Here is a 23,670-nt window from a genome sequence, read left to right on the forward strand (position 1 = left end):
TCACTTGCAGTTTTGAGGCAGGTTTAATTTAACTTGTATTGCTCTACCACTTATATGTCTATTGACTATATAATTTAGCATCCAAACTGGAATATCTTTGTGAGTAAAAGAGGGACACCATTAGTAATATGCTAAAACAGGCATAAACCAGGATTATCCTGGTTAACCATGAAAAATGATCACTCTTGCTGACTTTTACCCTTCATGCTGTTGACACAGCCCTGGAGGGAAAAAGAGGAAAAACAGAACACTCTAGACTCTAATGTTTTTAATTCCTTAGTGCCATTATGGAGGTGAGGAGGAGCCACACAGAAATATGCTCTTGTGGTACAATGATCCTGTTGTTTCCATATTCCCTCCGTGAACATGATGATATAAAAAGAGCTTAAAGAGCTTACACACGTTTGGAGAAGACAAGCCTTAGAATTTGCTTGTGTTTTGGGGGTTTTGTTTTTGCTTGTGGTGGTAGCTTTGCTGCTTACTACTTCCTAACTCTCTGAACTGAGGTTCAGAAAACATAGCAATACCAATACCAGAGAATTATGATGAGGGTTAATGGAAATGTGTGTAAACCTCTAAGCATAAGGCATAGTATGTAAAAAGTGCTCAACGAAAGTTGGAACCTTTTTTTTCTAAGCTTTTCCATTTCCAGCGTTCTAGTGTTTTTCTCCTGGCAGGAGGGCGGGACGTGAAACACAGGAAAACCAGCTGAAACCTATCAGTGTTTAATAAGTACATATTGCAAGTGAAAATTTTGATAGCTTAAGTGTATTAAATGTGTATTACAAGTGCCAAGTGAGTACAACACAAGAGATCGATATGGAACCTTCCCCTTAATTGTGTAAAAACCTTTTAAACAAACCTATCCTGGAAATCATGTATTAGCCCTGAGCTTTATTTCTCTGAGATTTCTTACCTAATTGGAGAAGCTATATTGTATTTAATAAAGTAAGTAACATATTTTCATTTCATTTGATTTAAATGTCTTTGTTACATAGTTTGTTTAAAATGTTGTGACTGTGGCAGTTTTCAAATTGTGGCCCTTTAGCAGTTTTCAAATTTAGAAGATGACAAATTTGCTTAGTGATGCTACACTTTATGGTTTTACAATAAGCTATAGAAAAACAGCACTGTTGACAGAAGTAATTTAATTATATTATGTATATGCATGAGAAAGAGAGGGAGTCGGGAGGGTGAGGGAGGAGGAGAGAGAATGAGAGAGAGACAGAGAAGACAGTTCACAGACAGCTCAGACAGATATTCCAGCCAGAGACCGCACAAGTTATTTAAACCAGGACAAAGCTTCTTTGGCGTTCAGTTTTCCCCAGAGAACAATTTAATGCTGATGCTTAATTTTTTCAAGATAAGCAAGGTAAGTCTATGTTCCATGTATGTATTTACTAAGTTATAAGGGGAGTTTGTTAATTTATCACTTTTCATAAAACCTAGTCTCAAAAGCCAAATTTCTGTATTTGTCTGAAGCTATCAGTGTTGTTTAACAGTTTTCAAAGGTAGTGTTATACTTCAGATTGCAAATAATTAAATGAAAATGAAAAAACATAAAAATTAGTATGCAGCGGATGAAATAATTAAAAAATGATGCTGCAACAGTAGATTTATTTATAGCATTGTAATATCCAAATATGATTAACTTTAAAGCTAGACTTACAGGATTTTAAAGCTGAATTTGAAGTTGAGCAGTCCTTAAACTCATTACTACCAAAACATTAATCTTAATGGTATCATAAAATTAAATTTTTCTTTAAATTAACTTTATTATTATTTAAAATTTGTCAGCTAAACTGTATATAATATAGCCCTTTTAGGTACAATTCAGTGCAAATATATGAGCATTTCTCTTGGAAATTGAGAAGTATATTTACTTTGCATTTTGAAATTATCAGTCACATTTTTCTATTTAGGCTTCCAAAATTTTGCCTTTTACTTTGTTATGTTCAGGCAAGGATCAGAGAATTGTCAGCTTTTAGATCCAAAGAAAACATATGTGTTAATAATTTGATGAAATTTCAAAAATGGATTTATTTTGTGCTTTCAGAAAATGTGTGGGTAGAAGTATAACCTGATAATTTATTTCTAGAATCATTTTCTTATTCACTGATATTCTGATGTCAAACAGCCTGGCTGAAATTGAAAGTGTACAGTTGTCACCACTAGAGTTTGAAAAGGACAGTCTTACATACATATATATTCAAAAACAGTGCTGTTCTCCAAAGACTAAACATATAATCTGTGCGATAATATCCATATTTATCAGTAACTTACTTTCTTGCTTCTTTCTAAAATAACTGTCAATCAAAATATGATGGAGAATACTTTTGCAAATGAAGGGCTTTATAGATTATCCAAGAAGAGTCTTCTACATGTTGCTTGTGTTTTATTTATATATTTTTGTTTTATATTCTGAGTAATACTTGTATTAAATTAATTCCTAATTTCAGTTTTATTTAGTAATTACCTTCAGAAGCAGGGCTTATCCATGGAATAATGGTATAAATATGCTTAGGATGGCTTTAATACATTTGTAATTTATATTTTTCCCTCCCATAATTCCAATTTAGTTTCATTCGTCTTGAAAGGAATCGTAACATCTGTTTGGTTTTATGCCATCATCGTGCTTAACTAACTGAGTAAAATGCCCTCTTATTTCTTATCTGTGCTTGTTATAATATTTATAGACAGCAAGAAATTATTTTTCTACCTAGGTATAAACTTGGTGTAAGACTAACAGTACAGAATCAGTGTTGTCTAATTTTTTTTTTCTTTTTTTTTTTTTTGAGACGGAGTCTTGCTCTGTTGCCCAGGCTGGAGTGCAGTGGCACATTCTCGGCTCACTGCAAGCTCCACCTTCTGAGTTCACACAATTCTCCTGCCTCAGCCTCCCAAGTAGCTGGGACTACAGGCACCCACCACCACGTCCAGATAATTTTTTTTGGTATGTTTAGTAGAGACAGGGTTTCACCGTGTTAGTATGGTCTCAATCTCCTGACCTAGTGATCCACCCGCCTCGGCCTCCACTTTGGGCTTCTTTGAAGATACATACACAGTTAATGTTATAAGTTTTAGTTACTAAAATTCAGTCACCAGCTCACTCAGTGAAGATGTGGTAAGCACCAGTCTTCACAAAGCACTCTGGCAGGAGTGTGTTGAGGGGAGAGATTTAGAAGCGTATACATTCAGATGACAAGTTAGATAAAAGGGAAAGATTTTATTTAAAGTTTATTGCATTAATCTGTTTTCATAGAGTAGTTCATGGTCAATTATTTATTTACAGGGAAATAATATAGGAGTTTAGAGAGCAGTATCACTACAGCTTAGGGTGGCCACACTTGGTTGTTGGGGGAGATGTTTTGAGGCAATCTTAAAGGATTGGTAGGGGAAACACAGGAAAGGACATCCCAAGTAAATGGGATAAGGAAAGGCTTGGAGGCAGAACATGTCAGCTCATGCAGAGGAAATAGTATGTAACCAGGTTGGTTGGAGCAGAGGTTTGCTGTCAGGGAGAAGGAAGAGGTAAATATGGCAAAGGTGGTGTGAACCTAGTATAGGAGCACAGTAAATGTTATGCTCGACTAGGGGAGAACCAGTAAAATTTGAACAAGAGATCAATATGCCATCTCTATGAAAATTAAGCTGTTATGGTTGTACCAAGCCAATTGAAATGATAAGAATCTCAATATGGGAAGGCCAATTGAAATAAGAAGGGAGGAATAGGTAGAGGAGATAAGGCAGTTAAGGTTAACAGTCATGTTTTGATAGTGAGAGGACAGCAGTGCCTTTACCAGAAATGGGAAATTCGTAGGAGGCCAGTTTGGGTCTGTATATCTCAGTCAGATTCTAACCAGTAAAGCAGAATCTGTAGGAGATGTATATTAAAAGATGTGTTACAAGAAACTGCCTTATATGACTGTGAGAAGTGGCTAGGCAAGTCTGAAATCTCTAGGGCAGGTCATGAGAGAAGCGTACACTAGAGCTCTCAGGCACTGGCTGAAGCTGTAGTCTGCAGGTAGATTTTCTCTATCAGGGAAGCCTCAACTTTGCTCTTAAGGGCTTTCCACTGATTGAACCAGGTGCACTCAAATTATCTGAAATAATCTCCCTTACTTAAAGTCAAGTGATGTATTCACAGCTACAAAATACCTTCACAACAACACCCAAATTTGCGTTTGATTGAAAAGCCAGATTAACTGGCAACTGTAGCCTAGCCAAGTTGACACACCAGAAAACCCCAAAGTGTTGTAAACACTAAGATGCTAGTAGGATTTCTAGGTGAAAAGCGTCCAGAAAGCTATTGGAAATTAAGATTTGCCACTCATGAAAGTTACGGAGATTAGAGATACCACCCTGGGACTTATCCACGTGAAGAGTTAAGGAGATCCTCAGAGAGTTAAGGAGTTCTCCGGAGAAGGCTGTAGAACGTCTGCATCAGAGATGAATTCTTGGAAGAAACCATTTTTGAGGGGCAGAAAAAAGAGTTAAAGACAAAGGGAAAAAAGATTAAAGAGCTAAGAAAAGAACTATAAGAGCATATAGTCATAGTTGTTCCTCTGTTTGCCATACTTTCTCCCTGGTTTTCCAAGATTTCAGGGGGGCAGGGAACACAACATTGGTTCCCCTGTTTTCCACCTGTATTTGGGGTCCTTGCTACCAACGTTTCGGACAGAATTTGCCCTGATAAGAGGCTAGTGGTTTTATTGTGAACTTTGAAAGTACGATTTAAGTAAGATTGTTAAAAGGGATTCCAGATCTCAGGTATTTCAAGACGCAGTAGATAATAATGAATTAGAGGTACAACTGTAACGATTACTTAGTGAAAAGACCACTCGGGACCTTTGCCCCCACAATCGTGAATGCCCTTTGCCTTTCTCATCTGTCTAGCAAGTTATATTTAACTTTCAAATTATAGTTCAAGTATCTCCTCCTCAGCAGGAAGTTCTTTAACTTACCCCAGGAGAGATGCTAACTTGATCCCCTGTCTCATCTCACTTAGGAATATTTTTTACTTCTGATCCTACTGAAATAGAATTGCTTATGTGGTTTCCTTTCTCTCCCACCAGGTTGTGTCTTTTAATTCTTAATCTACAGTGCTTATAACAATACCATTTAAGTGCTGCATATATATTTGGGAAGTGAAGGTATGAATATTTGTACATGTATGGATAGCATTTAGAAAGCAGACATAAATATAAGCAGCTTGTGAAAAAAGAAATTTGGGGAGTACTGGGGCTTAAAGAGTACAAATAAAGAGAATAAAGTAGAGAAGAAAAGGAAAGCAGGGAACTATGTGATAGGAATGCTGCAGAGGAGGAGGGATACCATTCTCTCAGTACAGAAAAGGAGGAGAGGTTTGATGTAGAGAAGGATGTAGTTGGGAGGAAGTATGAGAGAAATCTGCCTTCCCATGAAAGTTAAAGACAAATGGATATGAGAAAATGTGCCTTCTCCTAAAAATATGAGATTTTTTAATATGAAAAACTTGAAATTTTCAAATTATATTTGTCAACTCTGATCAAAAGCATTTAAAGTATTTATAACAATGAAAGCTGTTCCTTTTCTCTCATATCTCTATGTGTTTGTGTGTGTGTATGTGTGTGTGTGCTGTGTGTGCACATGTGTGGTTTGGAGGGTCTATTATGGGTGGTTCTTACACAAATTTATTTGATATTTCACCTGTGTGTGACATCCCCCCAGCCATATGCTATCATAGGATTAATTATAAGCACCAGTAAGTCAAAATATGTGTCCTTGAAAAAAACTCATGGATTATTACTCTGGTAAAATAACAGTACTCTCCTGGAGAAACATGATTTCTGCACATGCTAAGATGTGTAAGCAAACTGTCATCCTGTTTTTCTTTCTAGTAGAGCACTATTATGACAATTTTAATTAAGACTTGAAACTTTGTCCATATTTGAATTTTACAGTTTTATGTTTATTTGCAGTTTATGTTATGTTTATGTTTATGTAGTTGAAGTGTGAAGTATACCCTGAAAAGTTGACTAAATTCTCTCCCAAGGACACCAGAAAGGTGGAAGGAATCAGGAATCAATTGAACGCCAGAGTTAGGAAGAGAGAAATGTAATGTGTTAGGTCACGTCCTGAAGTGCTGGCCAGCATTCAAGAGGAGGTTAGGAGGCAATGGGCAGGACCCAATCAGTCACTGTGTAGATAGACAAGCCCCTTAGCCATAGTTCACCTGGTGCCTTTTAAGGTGAAAAGCTTTTGGTAACTTCGAGCTAGAACCCCTGAATTTGAGTTCTGATTCTGCCATTTACTGGCTATGATCTCAGCAAAATCATTTAACCTCTCTCATCCTTGGTTTCCTCATCAAAAAAACTGAAAATATTTATCAAAGTGGAATTATTTGTGAATGAATATAATTATTCTACTATGGGTTGCAGTCTAACTAGGAGACAGTCTAGATCATCTTGGGCTCACAGCAAGTCAGAATGTGGAGTATTAGAATAAAGGCAGCAATCTTAACAGCTGTTTCAAAACAAGAATCTAAAATACCTGGGCCGAAGATTCTGGGCCTGTGGTTCTAGAAGCCTGTTTGAAATTTCTGGATCAGAGTCAGACCTCATAATCTGTGTTGGACAAGCCATAAGTGTGTGTTGGTGAGAATGATGACTTTTCATATCAATATTATATTGTGTGTGGTTTCTTGAGAGGAAAATAAAAGGTAAAAACAGCTCATTCAAAAAATGAGATTGATGATACATATTTCCATGGTATTTAACCTTTACAAAATTACCTACCATTTCTCATCAAAATTGTTAATGTACTCCTGAGATAATTTTTTTTGCCATGCTTTCTAGGATTCCATCTTTTTAATATTTTAAAGTTTTTTTGTGTTTAATTTAGCAAATGGTAGGTGATACATTAAAATCTACAAAAATGCTCTGTTTTCCTCAGATTGATTTAGAACTTGACTGCTTATTTTCTTTCCAAAAAATGTGAACTTATTATATAGAGAAATACAGCCAAAATCAATTTACCAAGAATTTAGAGTAAACAGGGACATACAGTACTTTTCTCCCTTTTGTACCTTTGTAGGGGCAATTTGAAGGAGCATACTTAGGAATTAGGTTTGCAAACAAAATCTCCCTGTCTCTAAGAACATCAGAAAGAACTAAAAGTGATTTCTCTGGACTGTGTCTAATCTTCAGTGATTGGTTTGCTGTTCATTGTTGGGAAACTATATATGGCTGCCGCCAAGTTGCATGACCTGTTACATAACCATTTATTGAAGCAGGGAGATGCTAAAGTCACTGGAGGTTGGACTTGGCCTGTTAAGAGTGTGAACAAATGGAGTATAACAATGTGTGTTATTTCTGAAACAAACAATCCTGGGAATAAAGGACACAGTCCACTGCTTCCATAATAAGACAATTCTTCTTTAAACAATATTAAAATTAAAGTTTTATCTACAGTAAAGATCAAAGACTTAGAAGTGGAAAGATTAAGGCTCTAATTTTCATTGTGTTGGTAAGGAGCTAAGTAACCACAGGCTAAGGGTTTAACCTTACTGCACCTTGCATTCTTTGAGCAGACTTTGGATCCCATCATTTATTTTTAAGGTTTCAGTGCTAAGTTTCTGATCTGTTCTATTCTAAAATGGATCAAGTTAACCCACCTATAATTTGAATTTCAGAGTTTTCAGCTCAGTGCTTATTTTTAGTACTGCTTTAATATTGCATAAGCCAGTGTTTAATATTCTTACAAATGTACACCTGCTCTAATGAAAAAGTATCAGATTTGTTTTTACCTTGTGAATTACAGTGTTTTCCTTCTCAGGAAGATTTATCAATTCCACATTCATGGCCATGTTCATTCATTCCCACTTATTGAAGTGTAGCTGAACCAGAATCAAACATTTTTGTGTGTGATTAACACTGAACATACCTCCTACTCCTCAAACTATCAGGATTGTCATTTTTTATAGTCAACTTAGGACAATGCCTTGAGAGTAATAAGCAAACTGGAAAGAAGGCAGAAAGTAATTAATTCTGCTAAGGATGTCAAATTAGAGTCAGTAATATGTTCTCATTCTTATCTCTCATTTTGTTAACATTTTCATTCATTAAAGCTTAGACATCTGCTTGGGCACATTTGTTTTTCTCACACAGAATCATTAAATACTGTACTTAAAGTAATTTAGTCAATTCCTTAAGTTACAGTAATGCAGTTCTGAAGATTGGTAAAACTTACTCAACCAGATTTTTTCTTCACCAGTATACTTTTTATTGTATTGCATATTTCAAGTTCATGTTCATCTAATTTTTAAAAGATGAGTAGTAAAATGAAAACTAAAGACCTAGTTTTTTATTATTATTATTTATATATATATATATATATATATTTTTTTTTTTTTTTTTTTTGAGTTGAAGTATCTGTTGCCAGGCTGGAGTGCAGTGGCGGGATCTTGGCTCACAGCAACCTCCACCTCCCAGGTTCAAGTGCTTCTTCTGCCTCAGCCTCCCAAGTAGCTATGACTACAAGCCACCACACCTGGCTAATTTTTGTATTCTTAGTAGAGATGGGGTTTCAGTGTGATGGCCGGGATGGTCTCAATCTCTTGACCTTGTGATCTGCCTGCCTTGGCCTCCCATGGTAATGGGATTACAGGTGTGAGCCACCGCGCCCAGCCCTAAAGACTTAATGTTTTTAATACTTCATTGTACTGATTCTCACCACCAAACCATTTCTTTTTATTTCCTAAGAGTTTTCTTTTGGTCTTCAGATACGCAACTATGTTTTGTTATTTAGTACCTATTCTAACCTCAGTCAGTGGAAAAGCAGCCAGCAGCAGTTTCCCAAAACCCTTAGGAACACAGACTCAAATTAAGTTTTTATGCATAAGTTATATTCTTCCCAGTGATGGAATGATTCTTTATCGGTGTCGTACAACCTACCCTCAAATTACTACCAAGGCCTGTGTGGCCAGGCCTCAAATTAGCACAATTTACATTATTTGCCTATTTTCCCTCTTGTCGTATCCATACTTTGAGCTAGAGTAGATCTCAGCGCCAGTCTGAAATGAAGTAGTCAGAGTATTTGCTTTAAAACAGCGGTCGGCAACTTTTTTGGCACCAGGGACCAGTTTTGTGGAAGACAATGTTTCCATGGACCGGGGATAGAGGGAGAGGATGGTTTCAGGATGATTAAAGTACATTACTTTTATTGTGCCCTTTACTTCTATTATTATTACATTGCAATATGTAATGAAATAATTATACAACTCACCGTAGTGTAGAATCAGTGGGAGCCCTGAGCTTGTTTTCCTACAACTAGATGGTCCCATCTGGGGGTGATGGGAGACGGTGACAGATCATGAGGTATTAGATTCTCATAAAGAATGCACAACCTAGATCCCTCACATGCACAGTTCACAATAGGGTTCATTTTCTTATGAGAATCTAATGCCGCCTCTGAGCTGCCAGGAGGCGGAGCTCAGGCAGTAATGCAAACAATGGGGAGCAGCTGTAAATACAGATGAAGCTTTGCCCACCACTCACCTCCTGCTGTGCAGCCTGGTTCCTAACAGGGCACAGACTGGTACCAGTCCATGACCCAGAGGTTGGGGACCCCTGCTTTGAAAGGACTGGCCAGTCAGAATCACATTGTGCTGATGGCCACCCTCACTCTCATAATCTCTTTGCCTCATAAAGTTTAGCGTTTCTGATTTTCTCTTGGCCTTTCTCGCTAACTGATTTTTATCTCTCTTCTTACATTTTACAAAATTTCTCCTGAATTTACTAATAACTCATTCTATACCTAATAAATAATCTTGATACTTTTTTCTCCTCTAAAAACATTAATTACCTTTCTGATCACTCAGTAAATATATACCCTTTTTTTTTTAGTTTTCATTCCATTTCCTGTAGAATAAGAATGTCAGTTGGATGTTAGAAATTACACTGATGAACTAACTTGTACCAGCCACATGTAGCTGGTAATCATAAATCAAAATAAGCCTCCAATTATGATATAACTAAACAGAGTGAAACATTTCTAGATGATAATATTTGGGGAGAGTGCAGCTACCTTGAGTAGTTATTACTTTTCACAGTTGAATTTCCTTCTTCTACGATGACAGAATCTCCTAGAGTTGTATGCAAGTACCTCTGGAGGGAGTGGGGCAAGGTTTGGGTACACAAGGGGTACAGTAAGTTTGGATTGTTTTGTAACTAAGATATGGCCTGTAGGGGATCTCTGCAGTATTTGCTGGCTTGCTCCTTGGAAGCTTACTGTAAAAATGTTTGTAATCTTTGCCTACTGAATTATCTGCCAATAAAATTCCAAATTTCCCTTTTAATAAAATGGAAATGGAATCTTTGTAAGTTAGAAATGGTAAATATCTCTGACCAGCTTCTTGCCTTTTGGTTTTATAACTGCAAGAGAAAAGGGATGGTTTATGGTGCATCTGAATTTACTTTCTTCTAAAAATTATGAAGTTAGAAAAAAAAAAAAAGATGTGATTTCCAATAAGTTTTGGAGGGACTGACTCTAGTACCCCAGTTTTCTTTTAATATCTTCATAAATCAAATCGTTGTAAATAATGCTTTCACATTATATTAAAAATATGTAGAGAAATATTCACCTAATTAAGTGAGGATCGTAAACCAGTCATTACAATATGTGCTAGTATATCCTTATTTTATTCTGTGAAGTGTAAGTTTTGCTACCCTAAACCTCTGACTACTATGCTGTCATTTCACCTCAACTTCCATGAGGTATATTTTATCTGGGTCTATAGATTTCTGAGTCCCTGGTGTGTTAATGTGAAGATTATTCCCTGCAGAGACAGAAGTGAGGATTGAGTCTCCAGTAGAGCTGTTACTCTTCTACATCTGCTCCTTTTCTTGTGGACCCCCAAATCTTCTGAACTAAGGAGAGAAAAAACTCTATAAAATAGAGAAGAAAGGCTGGGCTCCGTGGCTCATGCCTGTAATCCCAGCACTTTGGAAGGCCGAGGCAGGCAGATATCAGGAGTTCAAGACCAGCCTGTGCAACATGGTGAAACCCCATCTCTACAAAAAACATACAACAATGAGCTGGGCATAGTGGTGCATGCCTGTAGTCCCAGCTACTTGGGAGACTGAGGTGGAAGGATGACTAGAGCCCAGGAGGCAGAAGTTGCAGTGAGCCAAAATAGCACCATTGCACTCCAGCCTGGGTGACAGAGACTGTCTCAAAAAAAAATAATAATAAAAATAAAAATAAAAAAGTGCTGCTCACGTAAGATTTCTTTGGGTTTTTAATCACAAAAAATTATCACAGGTTTTTCAGATCTGACAAAAACTCCAAACAAAATTACCCAACAGACTTGTTCTAATGATAATTCCTTCAAATGGATCAAAATAAAGGATTCGTTGTTTATGAAGCATGGGACAGTTTTATACCTGAGAGATCCTAGGCTTGCTGGAGGCCCTGAGCAATAAATGGAAGTACACATACATGTATGCCATTTAAAAGTTATAAACTAAACTAACAAAATGCTAAATAAAAGTTCTTTTAGTCTCCTTCCTTGACAAAAATATCTTTTTAGTGACCAAGGAGGCCACATTTCAGTATAATTCTCGGGCTTTCCAGGGTTCTGTGCTTGGGCTTGGCTTACGCCACCTCCTGCTGAAACCTGTCACCCACCTTCTTGTATTCCCAAACCTTGGCTCCGTCCTGTACCTTGAGGGTCCTTACACACACGTTCAAGCTCTGTCCACTGCCACTTGGACTTCAGGGTGTGCACGCTGCTGATACTATCCATCCTCAGGAGAGTAAACCCTAGAAAGACATCTGGGCTATCCCTGGGATTGGATTCAGGGTCATTTAGGCAGGAAATTCTAGGATCCTATGGATCTGAAGGTTAGTTCAGAAGGGAACATGGGCTCTGAGTGGGCATGGACTCTAGGTGGGCACATCCTCTTGGCCCCCTCTTGTTCTATGGGACAGGGAAGGCTCTATGCTATGTGAAGAGGTAAGATCAGAAGAGGGCAGAGCAAGACCCTTTAAAGCAAGAACAGAGTAGAGTTCCAAGCAGGGGTTTGAAGGGCAAGCTGAGACTATCTTTTCATAGTGTCTTGAATATAATATAGGCTTATGAACTGCCTGTATTGATTAACTAATTCACTGATTTCATCTTTGTGAATTTTTATTTTATATACAGACCTATATTCATCTTGTTTCTTAGGAAATCATGGCCAATCCTGATATGATAAATGTATACAACTAAAAGATGTAAAGGAATCAAAATTCCTCGTTACACAAACTTTGCCTTTAGGAGATTATCAAACATATTTTATTCTTTCCTTGTAACATTTAACTACTTCATGTGAACAATATTAATTTTGACTTCTCAGTAATGATCGTGTAAGTTCTTCTAAGTGTTTAGCTCCCCCGTCCTTACAAAAATATACTTGCACATGCTGTCTGCCTCTACATTGTAGATTGGGAAAATCATAAGCAGTCAAGAACAAATAAATACCTGCTCTGCTGTTCTTTCAAGCTACATTGAGTCCCCCAACAAGAAACTGCCCAATTACCCCTTATCACCCTACCATTTAGAGTACCTGATGCTGTGATTTTGAGTTTCAGTGTGGGGGCTTCTTTAGTGATAACTAATTACATATGCCACATCTTTCCTAGATCAATTGCACTTCTGTTTCAGGTTCTCTCAAGAATTGCTGCCTATCTCTTTAATTTGCCCTGCTGGGTCTCCCAGAAGGAATTTCACATATACCACATAGCTTGCATTCTAAATCAAACCATCCCAATTTTGATGAAAATCCATCTAATTCATTTTATGGAACGTGGTAAGAAGTACAGAGAATCTGTTTGACAGAATATAGAAAACACTTTTTCTTAATTTTCTTTGTGATCTAAAATCCTGTCTTCTGTCTATAACTTGTACAGTACAGTCATTGCCACACAATAATTAAGAACTTCATACATGCATGTTTATTTCAGAATGTTAAACTCTTAGAAAAGGACACCTCTGGGCAGGTGTGGGGGCTTAATGCCTGTAATCCCAGCACTCTGGGAGGTCAAGGTGGATGGATCACTTGAGGTCTGGAGTTCACGACCAGCCAGGCCAACACGGCAAAATTCTGTCTCTACAAAAAAAAAAAAAAAAAAAATTAGCCAGGCGTGGTGGCAGGTGCCTATAATCCCAGCTACTCAGGAGGCTAAGGTGGGAGAATCGCTTGAACCTGAGGGACGGAGGTTGCAGTGATTTGAGATCACACCACTTCACTCCAGCCTGGGTGACACAGTGAGACATCATCTCAAAAAATAAAAATTAAAAAAAGAGAAGAAAAAGAAAAGGACACCTCTATTTATTGTACCCTGTGGAGTGTCATGAGAGTATTTAATAAATGGCGTTTATTGCTAGAATCTGCCCCTCTAACCCAACATTCTCTGAGACTTTGTAGGAAAGAAAAATTTCCATTAACTCTCTTGTTAGAAGAGGAACTTTATTCTTCCAAACATGAAACTGTAGAGGACTAAAATGTTCTTTCTGAAGCTAAAGAACTAAGAGTATTATTTATTCTTCCTAAAACTACTTCTATTATTTTTAAAATCCACAGTAGATTTTATTTACAATATTATCTTCTGTGGTACATGATAGGGTGCTATAACGAGGCATCCACAGATACAGTGTTTAATCAAGACTCTTACATAATAGTACCAGTGGGCATCCCAATCTGGTCTGTTATGGTGACTGCTTCATGTCAGAGGACTAGGCTTCACCAGTTTCATCAAATTCTCCTATCCTAGACCCAAAGTAGTTGCTCTAGCTCCCACCATCATGTCCCCATGCCTTCAAGAGCAGAGGAGGGAAGGGAAATGTGGTCAGTCCTTAACTTAGAGGATGGGAAGTTTACCAGTAAAAAAAAAATGGTGAGAATGGATATTGGGGGCACATGTAATTATCTGTAACATTTTGCAGCTTAATTGTACTGCATTCTAAATAGCATTTGGAGTTAAATGTGAGGCCCAGAAAGAACATGTGCTTTGAATGGAACAAGGAGAACTGGCATCATTCTGCTTGAGGACGTAATCTGTGCAGAATACTTTGAGATCTTATTCTGTAACAACAGATGACTTTAAATAGGTACCAGGCACTTTCCTGAGTGCTTTACATGAATTATCTCATTTAATACTCAACCCTATGAGCTAGGTATTTTGATTCCCCCATTTCATAGATGAGGAAACTAAGGTGTAAAAAGGCTCAGTAGGCTGCCTGCAGGCACAGAACTAGTAAGTGGTAGAGCTGGTACTTGAATCCAGGCATTCTGACTCCAGAGTTGCCCCTCAAACCACTTCTGGTCCAGGTTCCATTTGGAATATTAGTCTGCCTGTTGAGATTGGATAGGAGGAAAGATTCCCCAAAACCTTGAGTTTAAATGAAAGTTTTTAAAAATATATGAAACAATGCAATAAAGCATTTGCTGCTTTCTGGGCTTCAGCCTGAAGTATTACTTTATCATTATAGTCAAGGTGATAGATAGTAAGCAGATATTCTTTTTTTTTTTTTTTTTTTCTGAGATGGAGTTTTGCTCTGTCGCCTAGGCTGGAGTGCAGTGGCACGATCTTGGCTCACTGCAAACTCCACTTCCCAGGTTCACGCTATTCTCCTGCCTCAGCCTCCCGAGTGGCTGGGACTACAGGCACCCGCCACCACACCCGGCTAATTTTTTTGTATTTTTAGTAGAGACAGGGTTTCACCGTGTTAGCCAGGATAGTCTCGATCTCCTGATCTCATGATCCGCCCACATCGGCCTCCCAAAGTGCTGGGATTACAGGCGTGAGCCACCGCGCCCGGCCAGTAAGGAGATAGTCTAGGTTTACACTTAGTAAATGAAAGGCAGCTTCATCTGAGATATTAACTTAGAACAAAGAAGAGTAAAGAAAACAAATACGAAGTAAATTTTTGCTACTACTGAGCAAATAAAATCTGAGCCTTTATCTTCCTATTGTCAGGAGTTGTTAATAAATGATTTCAGTATACCCATGTAATACTTCAGATGACCTTTTTTTTTTTTTTTTAATTGAGATGAGGTCTCACTGTGTTGTCCAGACTGGTCTTGAACTCCTGGACTCAAGCAATCCACCCACCTCGCATAAGCCACCATGCCTGGCCTTCAGACCACTTCTTATTTAAGGCAACCTGAAAACCAAGTCCATCCCAGCATTTGGGGCTTAATCTCATCCTCAGACAATTTAGGTGATTATTTATCCTCACATGCTTAAAGTATCTACATCATCACAATTATTAAATAACGTGATAAAATAATAAAATCCACTCCCTAGATGTATTTGTTTACTAGGGCTGCCATAACAAAATACCATAGACTGGATGGCTTAAAGAGCAGATATTTATTTTCTTAACATTCTAGAAGTCAGAAGTTCATGATCAGTGTGTCAGCAGGAATGGTTTCTTCTGAGGCTCTCTTCTTGGCTTGCTGTTGGCCACCGTTTTGTTGCATCTTCCTAGGGTGGCCCCTCTTGTGCAGGTGACCCCTGGTGTCTCTCTCTGAGGCCTGATCTCCCGCTCTTATAAAAACACCAGTCAAATTGGATTAGGGCCCACCTTAATAGCCTCATTCTAACTTAATCACTTCTTTAAAAGGCCCTTTCTACAACTACAGTCACATTCTGAGGTACAGTGGTTAGGGCTTCAACATGTTTTAGAGGGACATAATTTAGCTCCTAACACTAGAAATACTTTGGAAACACTGAAGCTGTGAAATCAAACAATTTACAAGAGTGAGAAGTTCAGCATTTGGATGTTTCCCCCTCTCTTATCTGGCTTTAGCCAAAATAAGAGGTGGTACAGATGGTATGTTTCAGTGAATACAAATTTCTTTACTTAAATATTTTTGGGCAGCCTTATTAAGTTTAATATGAAGATTATTTAAAACATTTGAAATGCCATGTTGAACTTGCTATTATTTATACTTTCAATAGCTTGACAAATGGAAAAATCAAAGTTATATTAGCTAACATTTTGCTGGAAGTATAAATGTGATTGAGTGAGCTAAGCAGATCTGACAGGCAAGGCTTTATAGTCAATCATAACAATACCAGGTTTTTAATGAAAGAATAGCTATTAGCCACGGAAGAGCTGAAAATAAAAATAAAGGTCAGTGTTCCAACAGATGAATCCTTTTCTGAAGTAGTATCTGTAAACAATTTAAAGTACATGGTAAAAAAGAAAACATTTTATATCTTTTGGGTTAGGGAAATGGAATAAAAGTGGATAAGTACATCACTAGGAAAGATTTGACATATTCTCTTGAAGGAAAACATCGTCAAAAGAGTGATTCCATCTATCTCACAAAAATACTCAGAATGAGTTTTTAATTTCTTGACCACTCTATTCTTTCATTAGAAATATCTTTGGAAAATGGGAAAATGGAAGGAAAATAGTGGAGTTTATGATTGATATGATTAACTAGGAGAATAAGTGAGAGAAAATGAGGAAAACAATAAAAGTCAAAGAACTCTCGTGACATTTTCTAAAAATAATTCTCCGACCTATGAAATTTTTACAAGTTGCACTTATCTGGCCTAGGATAAAATATATTCAAAAACCTTGATGCAACACAAAAGGAACATTTGTGTTTATTTGCTTAAGTACTAAAGAAAATGATGGCACTATTAGGGAAGACTAATAAAGATTTCCAACTACATGGTTACCACACATTGGAAGTATCTGACATCAACAAAGGAGAACTGCATATTTTCTTTTAAAGAATAATTGTTGGAGATATATGACAATACTACTATATTATATTGCGTGTAATACAAAGTATACACAATTTTATATGGGTAAAATTGGTATGAGGAAGACCAGGACCTTGAGATTATTAAGAACAGCATTAATAACAATACAACATCAGCTCAAATGATATGTCACTGTGCACCCTGAGAGCCTTAGATAAAAGGCCCTCCCAGTGTTTATTTCTTTGGCTTCATACCTCACTATCTTCACTCACCATTAAATTAACTCTGGTGATTCAGGAAATGTAGTTATCTCAAGGGGCCATACTCTGTCTCTTCAGGACCTTTCATTGTGCTGCTCTCCTGGCTTGAAATACAAGTACACAGTTCCCTTCCACCCTGCCTCCATCCTTCCTCCACCTCTGCACAGAGTTAAAATTTCCTGTGAAAATCTCTTGAAGAGCAATCTATAGTGTCTCCGTAAGTCCAATACTGTCTGCTTTTACACAGTTTGACTACATTGGTGCTGTTTTGTTTGAACACCAGATAAAGCCATTGGCTTGCTTTTAGGGAACCTTTTTTTAGAAATCTTCATAAACACCAGAATTATCTTGAGGAACTGAAACAAAGGGGAAGATTTGCATTTTTCAGCTCATGATCTCTCCAGGTTACATGCTCATTAAGTGGCATTGCAAGCTGTGATTCTCACTCACTGCTTGAATATTCTCTCCCCTTCTCTTCCTCTCTTCATATCATTGAATGTATATAAAATAAATACATAAAGTTTAATACATATAAAATAAACCCACTGCACAGCACTTGAGACTTTTACTTGTCTGTGTCTCCTTCTAGATCGTGAAATGGCTGATGGGCTTCTTTCCTTTTCACACTTAAATAGATAGTATCGGGGCACAAGTCACTAAGGAAATAGTTTGTTGAATAACTGAAGGACAAAATGAACGAAGTGTATTATACTAACCACAACAATTTTTTTTAAAAAACTGAATTTTCAAGTTCTCACTGCAGTTCCACAATAAAAAAAAGAAAAAAAAAACAACTGAATTTTGTCCAGGCGCAGTGGCTCATGCCTGTAATCCCAGCACTTTGGGAGGCCGAGATGGGAGAATCACTTGAGCCCAGGAATTTAAGGTAACAGTAAGCTGTGATCACACCACTGCACTCCAGTCTAGTGATGGCATAATCATAGCTTACTGTGATCTTGTTACTGAGACCTAGCAAGACCCTGTCTTTTAAAAAAAAATAATTAATTTTTACAAAATAACTGAATTTGTCACCACAAAAATAAAAAAATATTATTTCAGAATAACCAAAAAGGTTATACTTACTTGATACTTTGTTTTTGTGAGTTAACAAACCATTATTGCTTTTATTTTGGACCTAAATTGCTTAATCAATCAGGTGATACTCTTTTGTCGATTTTTCCAATTAATTGATGGAATTGGATAGTCCATCCAATTCCATCACAGACTGCTCTGGCCTCAGAGACTGCTTTGATTGGAAGATGATTTATCTGATGTTATCTATCTTTATACATCTCTCCAACCCATAATATTAAGCCTAACAATGTGTTTTTCCCTGTTCATCTAATTATTCCAATCTACATAGAAACAACTTCTACTACCATGCATCTTAAAGAAAAGGACAACCTCCCCTAATACTGTATGACTTTCCAAATACCACCTCTCAATCACAACAAACCTTTACAAAATAGTCATAGGAACTGTCTCTGTTTACTCACCTCTCATTCCCTCTCCTGACTGGCCACTCCTTTTAGGCACCTAACCCTACTGCTTCACTGAATCCACTCCTCTCAGTCAGTTATCTCCATGAAGCCAAGCACTGTGGTCACATCTATATTTTTTTCTTACTAAACCTCTTAAGTAGCAATCAACAACATATTATTTTTTTACTTCTTGACACACTTTCTTCTTCTGATTTCTGTACCATTGCACTTACTGCTTTTCCCCCACCTTAAGAGGTCCTCCTTTTCAACCTCCTTGACAGTCCTGATTTTCTTCTGGACTTCTAACTGTGAGAATATTCCAAACTCCATTCTCTTTGCTCTTTTTATCTGTATTTCCTCCCTAAGTTGTTACATTTAGCACCATAGATTTTAATTGTATCTGCATGTCAATATATTCTGTCTCTCTGTCTATCTTTCTAGCCTTGATCTGTTTCTCATGGTCCTAACTTATCAATACAGGTTTATTGTATTATTCTATTCTATTATTACTGTTGTATCTGAAGCACCTAGAACAATGCCGATATCATAGGTTCTTGGTGTTTAATGAGTATTTATTAGAATGAATTAATAAGTCAGTGGCTGTTTCTAAATATAACACATATCTCTAAATAAGAGAGAAAGAGTTCACATGTAAATATGACACCTTTTGGAATACTCTTTGAGAGAAAGTTTGCCCTTCCGGAACACGGGTGAAATATTTCCCCCAAACATTTTGGATTTTAGTAATTTTTCATGTGACTAGAGAATATTAAAATGTACTACTTGTCTAACCTTTTTTATTCTTAATAGAATACTTGAGATGGTATTCACAAATCAAAGGTTTAATGTCATAATTTGTAGTAGACTTCATGTCTTTAGAAGGTTAATGATTCTTCAGTGGATACAAATAATTAATAATGATGGCATTCCTAAAAGCATAAAAGCATTTTCTAATATTGTATATATTTTAATGGGCTATATTGACATTAAACATGTTACATAGATGTAACACATTTTTGTTATAATTATAGCATATGTACATAGATGCAGATAATTATACATTTGTGCTTGTATAGAATATATGTGCTTTTTAACAAACTTTTACAAATTAACTTGCAAAGCCGTATGTGAATGTATACATGAAAACACCTGTGTAGATAGACCATTGTTCTATTTGCAAAATAAATAAGACCAGACTTTACGCGTTTCTAAAATGTATAAAGAAATGATTACAGGACTAAGATTTAGAAAGACAGGTTTCTAATTCAGCTTTTGCTGCTAACTAGTGTGATGTTAAGCAAGTCATTATATCCACTAGAATGTAAGCCCCATTGGGACAGGGATTTTGTCTGTTGTGCTCATTGCTGTATTACCAGCATCTGGAAAAGACTGAACCCAGAGTAAGTGCTGAACTAATTTGTTGCATGAATTCTGTTTCTCCAGATTTACAGTTTCCACATCTATAAAACAATGTTTCATCTAATCCTCACATTCCAAATTAATATTGGGGCCCTTATGAATTTAAATAAGGCAAATTCCAAACTAGAACTGTTTATTGAGCTTCTGCCTGCGCCTTTATATTGCTTAGTCAATTGAAGCTCTTTTCATGAATATTTATTAATATGAATAAGACAACAGTTAGATGTCAGTTCATCTGCCATCTTCATTCAGCAGGACTAAAAGAAAAACTTGAATATTAAAAATATATTATTCAAATTCACAAAATCAAGTAAATATAAAAGAAAATTCAATAACTAGCCCCTCAAATGATGTTTTTTGAGCGTTTGTATCCTTTACACTGTGGAAGCTATTAAAGTTTAAAACGGCTGTAAGAATTTTGAGACACCCTGTAGATATACGCTTCTTTGAGAAAACTTGATATCTCAACAAAAATATACAAGTGAATAAAGATTATTTGCTTTTAAGGTTTTTCTTTTCATTCATCACCAAATATGTAATGAACAACAATCATGTGAAACCTGTGTTAGATAATGCAAGATAAATCAGTTATTGACAGTCTGCACTTCACCATCCTCTGGACTGCCAGCAACACACAGAGCCCGAGATCACTGGTGGCAAAGCCTCTGGGTTGGAGTCAACATCGACATTACAAAGACTGGAGAGGAAGCCTGGAGACCTGTGCACTACTTGAAAGACTGCAGCCCTCCCCTTCCCCTCTGCCACAGCTACCATTACTCACAGACTCCCCTGTCATGAGGACCAGTCCCTGCTGTGTACTGCTTCCCTCTTTCCTCATGGCTTGTGCCCTCACTTCCCCCTGCCCTGCTTAATCAGACCCTGGCTCCTTTTCAAAAATAACAATTCCTGCTCTACCTCGTCACTCTCTACCCCCTCATCCTGCCTAATTTTTTTCCCATAGCACTTATCAGCGATATCGTATCTTTGTTCACCGTCTTGTATATACATGTGAACTAGAATCTACACTCCTTTAAAGCAGGACATTTCTCATCCATCCATATATCCCCAGCACCTCGAGCACTATATGACACGTAATAGATGCTCCGTAAATATTTGTTGAATAGGTGAATGAACAAAAAGCAGAATGAACTAACACTCTAACCTGAACCTGCCATATTGTTGATCCTCTTAACTGTTTCTCCTCCAGTTTCCAGCAGCACCTCACCATTTAAAGTTTCTGTAATTTCTCTAGCCATGATCCTCGTTATTTTCAATAACTGGTGTTCTACCCAGATGTTATTATGTCATGCTGCCTTGGATAAACACTTGTAATTCATCTTGGCTCAATACTTTGGTAATATACCCCTGGGGCTTACCCCTGTCCTTCAAGTGAGATCTGGCCAGTATGTGGCCATGAATGGCCACTGCTCTACCACAGTGACATCACAAATGAATTACCTCTAGAAAGGAATCGGTATATAAATGAATAAATGGCAAAACTAAACTAAACAGCATTTACAATGGCCATAGATGAAGTCCCTGCCTTGGGTAAGTGTGCACGTTCCACAGTGACAAGTCAAGTGGACAAGACAGAGTCCAAAAAGGAGAAAAGCAGAGAATTCTTGAGCCATAGGTAGGTAAGTGGGAACATCCATATGACTGTTGGTAGGAGTATAAATCACTACAATGTTTCTCAAGGGGAATTTAGAAATAGCTATTTAAATTAAACAGATTCCTACCCTTTCAGTAGCATTTCAACTTCTAGTAATTCATTCTGTGGAAGCTCTTCTATAACCACTGGAAATATCCAATAGCCCATCAATAAAGGGATGGTTTAATGATGAACCACATAGTCATAAAATGGAATAGTGCAATCTTTAAAAAGAATAAATATATACCTGTTTGTGTTACATTATATTAAATGGAATGTGAAAATTGCACATTAGTATATGTGGTGTGATTTCACTATCAACAGTTTATACCCCTGTTTTAGATATGAAAAATAACAGTGAACAATACTCACAATGACCCTGCTGTCACAGAAATTAAATTCTAATTGGAAAACAGACCACAAACAGATAAACGTTTAATGGCAGATGAAGCACTGCTATGAAGAAAATTAAAGCACAGCAAAGGGATACTATACAAAGCCTCTCTGAGGAGACAGCCTCTCTTGAAGCAGAAATCTGAATAAGGAACAAGGCAAGAAAGTCAGGAGGGACAAACAGAAGCAGCATGCTTGCAGGCTTGAGGAAATGTAGGGAAGACAGTGTAACTGGAGAGCATTGGTCATATGGAATGAGGGACAGAAGATGAGATGTGAGGTGTCCAAGGACAAGAAGATATGGCATTTCCTGGGCCATGATAACAATTTTGGATTTTCATTTTATTTTGGTGATTAATCATTATAAGATCTTGAGCAGGGGAATGATATATTCAGATTTACATTTTTAAAGACTCACCATGGCTGTTATGTCAAGAATATTCTGAGGAGGAAAAGAATAGAAGCAGTGAGACCAGCTATATGGGTATGGCACTGCTGTTTTGAGTGATGACAGTGTCTGGACGTAGGGTAGGAGCTGCGGAGAGGAAGAAGAATGACCAGATTTGTGATGCATTTTGAAGGCAAAGCCAAGAGGATTCGCTGATGGATTGGATGTGAGGTGTGTTAGAGGAATCAAAGATGATTACAAGGATTTAGGCCTGATCAGCCAAGTGAATTGCAGTACCATTTACTGCGGGAGGAGGATTTAGTAGTAGGAGGTGGTAGTGTGGTGGGGGTGGGGAAGAGTTCTGTCTTGGATATGTTAATGTTGAAGTGCCTATTAGATATGTAAATGGAGCTACTAGCCAATTGAATTAATGACTTCAGCATTTAAGAGAATGGTTAAGACCTTGATGTATACTTGGGAGGCACAATGGCATGAATGACTTTGTTAGCTATGTTAAAGCTATGTTAGAGATTACCTAGGAAGTAAGTGTAGAAGAAAGCAAAAGGCCAGAGGCCTGAGATCTAGGGATCATCTATATCTAAAAATCTCAAAAGAGGAAAAATGCAGCAGAAGAGACTGGGAAGTAACAACCAATGTCAAAGAAGGAAAAATGGAGAGTGTGGATCACAGTAGCCAAGTGAAGCAACTTGTAGAGGTATAAAGAAAAAATAGTTCCCAAATTATTAACCATTGTCTTCCTTGAGTGGTGAACTTACAGGGGCATTCAATGTTTGCAATTTCTGTAACATTTAAATATTTTGTAATGTACATATATTGTCTTTGTAAGCAAAAATAGCAATAAAAAAGTTAAGAACAATAAAAAGTAAAAATTTTAATGAACATACTAAATGCATAGGAAGCATCAGCATTAAGTTCATATAGCATAACCTATTATATCTTTGATTAGACAATTTACAAAAGGAATCCAATGACCAAAAATGAGAGGGAAAAGATGCAGTGTTTCAAATGGCTTATGTAAGAGTGTATTTAGGTACCTGCTTTGTAAAGGTTTTATGAGGATTGAAAAGTTAATGTGTTTATATAGTAGTTATGTATGTAATTATGTATATAGAGCATTTTTCATATATTATTAATGGGTATTAAATGATACTATACAAAAACTAAAGCAAAAACCAGAAATGTTTATAGAATGTATAGATGGAATAAAGTCTAGCAGTTTTCCTAACCTATTGATACTGCTTATGCATGTAAGCAAGTAAATATTTTAGAATTTATTTCCATGCTATGAATAGAATGCTGGTTAGTGCATTT

General features: G+C 37.0%; 1 protein-coding gene across 50 annotated transcripts in view; it reads left to right on the forward strand.

Annotated features, from left to right (window-relative positions):
* Positions 1 to 23,670, forward strand: part of RIMS1 (regulating synaptic membrane exocytosis 1) — a 519,140-nt gene that overhangs the window by 476,454 nt on the left and 19,016 nt on the right. The window contains exon 1 of one of the 50 annotated variants that reach the window (XM_033217655.1): positions 1,236 to 1,372. The exons of the other annotated variants lie outside the window; for them this stretch is intronic. The gene's annotated coding sequence lies outside the window, so the exon portion shown is untranslated. Of the gene's footprint in view, positions 1 to 1,235; positions 1,373 to 23,670 lie in introns of those variants that run through there. 50 annotated transcript variants of the gene reach the window in all.

The sequence above is a fragment of the Trachypithecus francoisi genome, unplaced genomic scaffold, assembly GCF_009764315.1.
Source record: "Trachypithecus francoisi isolate TF-2019V2 unplaced genomic scaffold, Tfra_2.0 Lachesis_group10, whole genome shotgun sequence".
Taxonomy (NCBI): domain Eukaryota; kingdom Metazoa; phylum Chordata; class Mammalia; order Primates; family Cercopithecidae; genus Trachypithecus; species Trachypithecus francoisi.